We start from the raw sequence: 4,060 nt of genomic DNA on the forward strand, positions 1-4,060 counted from the left end.
TCAGTGTTGTGTGCCAATCACAGGTAAACCCTTCCGCTCATAATGCTTCCAAATGTACTCAGTGATGGCGCTCTCTTGGTTAAGCTCTTTCCTGAACAAGATAATAAAACACTTGGGAGCCAAGTGACTGAAGAGGATGCTGAAGCAGGAAGTAAGGATGGCTGCACCTTCTATTGCTGGTTTGTACTTCCCTGACATGGTGAGATAAAGTGGGAGGAAGATAATCCAGATAACCATGAACAGCATCATACTGACAGTGATTAAAGAAGCATTTTTATACAAATCTGGCAGCTGTCTACCCTTGAATGCAAAAAGGAAACAAGTAAGGCCCAAGCAACCATTGTAGACTAACATGGCTGAACCCAAAAGTACCCAAAGGACGTCATCTCACACTGGTGCAGGATAGTTTTGCCCACTTGGATCTCTTGAGGAGTGGGTGGGTTGAAGATCAGCCATGACACTGATACGGCCACCTGGATCCCAGAGACAACAGTCACAAGCACCAGTGGTTGATTTAGCTTCTTTATCCAGGGCCCAATCGTCAGATCAAAGTTGAAGCCCAACAAGATTTGAAACAAGTTGGCCAGAATGCAAGAGATGCAGAGGGTAAAGACTATACCAAAGAGCGGCAAACCTACGCAGTTTAAGTTCTGAGTAGGTTTGTCAATGAAAGTGAACGTAAGGCAGAAGCCAGCCAGCAGGGACAGCGGGAGTTCTAAGATTGATTGCAAACAGATCAGCAAACACAACAGTAACAATGATCCCAGTGGCTGCCAGAGAACAGAGGATGATCGAGAAAGGATCAGACCACGGGAGAAACTCAACTGTTTTGTTCAAACACCGATCCAACTTTTTAGACGAATATTGCCTTTCACTGCAGGGTTTACACCTTGAACCTGCACAGAGAAAGACAAATAATATTTAAAAACATGAAGAAAGAGAAAATATTTTCTTATTCAACATGCAAAAGCCTAAATGTAGACAACTTGGTTTTAAACATGGAAGTTTAACTGTAATATCTGATTACAGAGCAGAAGTGTGAGAGTAATATTTGAAAATATTTGCAAATTAATGTAAAAACTGATATAGGATAATTATGGAAATGAGGTGACGTTTTTAACAAATATGGATTGCATTTATATAGCGCTTTTCGAGACCCTCAAAGCGCTTTACAATTCCACTATACATTCACTCTCACATTCACACACTTGTGGAGGCAAGCTACAGTTGTAGCCGGAGCTGCCCTGGGGCAGACTGACAGAAGCGAGGCTGCCATATTGCACCATCAGCTCCTCTGGCCAACACCAGTATGCAGTAGGGTGAAGTGTCTTGCCCAAGGACACAACGACCGAGACTGTCCGAGCCGGGGCTCGAAACGGCAACCTTCCAATTACAAGACGAACTGCCAACTCTTGAGCTACGATCGCTTTAATAAAAGCACTATAGTACTTTATGGTAATAATCAACTTTATAATTGTTATTTGATTTTTTTTTAAAGAGTAATAACAATGTTTACATGCGAATCTGTTTTCTTAGAAGTACCTTTATCTTTGTTTAAGTTTCTGTGTCTTGTGTTTGAGCTGGTTTATGTGGCAAAACTGAATTTTAAAGGTTTATTGCTCAGGTATTAATAAAACCAGTGTCCAAATGGTAATAAACTATTCAAAAGTCAGTAGACGTTATTACTTTACTGTATGATGTGAGTAATTCTTGCAAATAAGTATCATAAATTTGCATTGATGTGACTATATAGGATTATTAAGCACAGCATAATTTAGATAATCATCATCTTACCTTTTCCAGGGGAAAACTCTCCAATCACACATGCAACACAACGTTGACAACACTTCCCCTCTGAAACTCGTATCCTGCTCCACAGGTTTGAGCAGTTGTAAGCGGACACCTTAAAAGGAAACAATTGCATTACTACATGATATAAATTATGTTGGGAAATAAATTCATGTTAGTTGTCCTCTCACCGTGTCATTTATCAGGTCTTTGAAAAGATATAATGGGATTTTAATTTTTCCATCTGGACTGTATTTCCCAATAGTTTCTATTTTTGCACCCTGTTTGAATTCAGACATGTTCCAGTATACGATATCATATCCCATCCTAGGATCTCCATCACTATTGAAGGATATGTGTGTGGTGCTCATGTTAAAGTTGACTCTTTGGATTTCTGAGAGAAACTGTAGAGATAAAACATTGTAAATCAACCAAACTTTTCTACAAACTAAAATGTAAAGTTTAAAACATTTTTTTGTTTTACTGTTAGTAGGAAAAGGCTCTGCAACAATAACAGAAATATTGGTAACTTGTGGCAAGAAGTTAAGTTCCCAAAATCTCAGGACATTAAAAAATGATCAGCAGCGAGTTTCAAACCATTTAAAGCCATGAATGTGATGACAAATTTAAGGGTGCTCTTTGAAAAATATATTGCACAAGTTTCTATACAGGGATATGCTTGTGTAGTTCTCTTCCTGGTTTTGTGTATGTGATAGGGAGAGTGGAGGTGGGGCTCAGGAGGCAACACACCTGTTAGCAGTTGGTTAATTGTACTTTATAGAGGTTTGCTGCTAAACTTCTCACTCTCTTCTCCCCAACAAGCGGGAGACTGATTTTATTTATCCTTATTTTTTTGCAGATACCAGATACTCTTGAAAATCAAGCAAATTTATTATATAATCCTTTTTAGGGACAAATGTATAAAAATTATTTGTCAAAGACAAACAATTGATAATCAACAAGCTATCTTTACTGTACCTCTGAGGCTGTGAATTTGGGGCTATGTTCACACTGGTGGTTGTCCCACTTCAGCAAGCATCTGAGCCCCTCACCAATGACTTGAACAGCTAAATAGATCCTATAAGATTCATCCTGGTCGATGTAAGAAGCCAAGAAACTCGGTTCCAGACATTGTCTTTCTTCTTCAGACTGATTTGAACAAAGTGGATTCTGCGTCAGGTAATCTTCGAGAAGGGCGTTTTCAGTTCAATTAAACATTGAGATGACACAGTCTTTAAAGCCAGGCACCTCTTTCTGCTTAAATATGAACCCAAAAACTTCTCCTGCCAGCTCGATGCCTGACATTGCAGAGATCTTTGGAGAGCTGGACCATGCATCACTTGCAATCCACGTTCTGTTAACTTTGTGTTTAATAGCTGCTTCCAGGATGATTTCTGCATTAGTCTCCTTTGTGAAGAGAATGATGGCCTCAGCAGAGGAGTTTTTTATTTTTTCCAGTAGTTCATTCAGCTCAGTTTGGGTCTGGGAGTTGTTTGTCATAAAATCAGCTGACAAGAGGTGAACAAAGAAACTTCTTCACCAGCTCAACAATACCTCTTGCCTGATATTTATCGCTCTGCACTGTTCGCAGAAGCTTGAATCTGTCGCTGAGAAACTCACTAGTTGATGCATAACCAATCTGTTAAACAGACATAAGGAGATATTACAATACATCAGTTTCAACAGATATACAATCTAAAGATTTAGTTGCCAAAATCATTACATTTCTACTGGTCCTTATTATTATTAATGTCTCTTTGTGTTTCTAACTGAGCTTTGTAGGACAGTATCAAATGAATAGAAAACAAACCTGGGCAACTGATGACAGAGCAACAATTCTTGCTACAGCTATCGATACTTCCGAGTACCTTTCTCCAATCACCACCTTCATTTGGGGCTCTGATGGTAATAAACAGCTTCGTGGGTCTGACTGACTCTTCAGCAGCTCAAGAGTCGCTCTCACAGCGAGGCCGACATCTCCACAGGTGTCATAGATGTCGTATCCTATGGTGATGTTAGGTAGCTTGATTTTTCTGATGGCGTATATCATTACCTGACTGCGGAGGAACATTTGTACATCCTGTCCATGAAACAGTGCAATATTATGATTGTAACACTTACATTGTATTATTTTTTTTATTTACTTTAAATATCTATGTGGGATCTATATGTATGACTAAGCTGGTGCATGACGATTTAAAGGAAAAGCCTAACCTGTTACTTTGCACAGTGAGGGGTTGTTGTTTCCCTGTGAGAGATCTTTTGTTTGCAT

The 4,060-nt window shown here is 39.2% G+C and overlaps 1 pseudogene; it reads right to left on the reverse strand.

Annotated features, from left to right (window-relative positions):
• LOC146685992 (G protein-coupled receptor family C group 6 member A-like) lies at nucleotides 1–4,060 on the reverse strand (annotated as a pseudogene).

Source organism: Copadichromis virginalis, linkage group LG19, assembly GCF_057382275.1.
Source record: "Copadichromis virginalis isolate Kocher_CV1m ecotype Utaka linkage group LG19, C_Virginalis_male_GT1.1, whole genome shotgun sequence".
NCBI lineage: Eukaryota > Metazoa > Chordata > Actinopteri > Cichliformes > Cichlidae > Copadichromis > Copadichromis virginalis.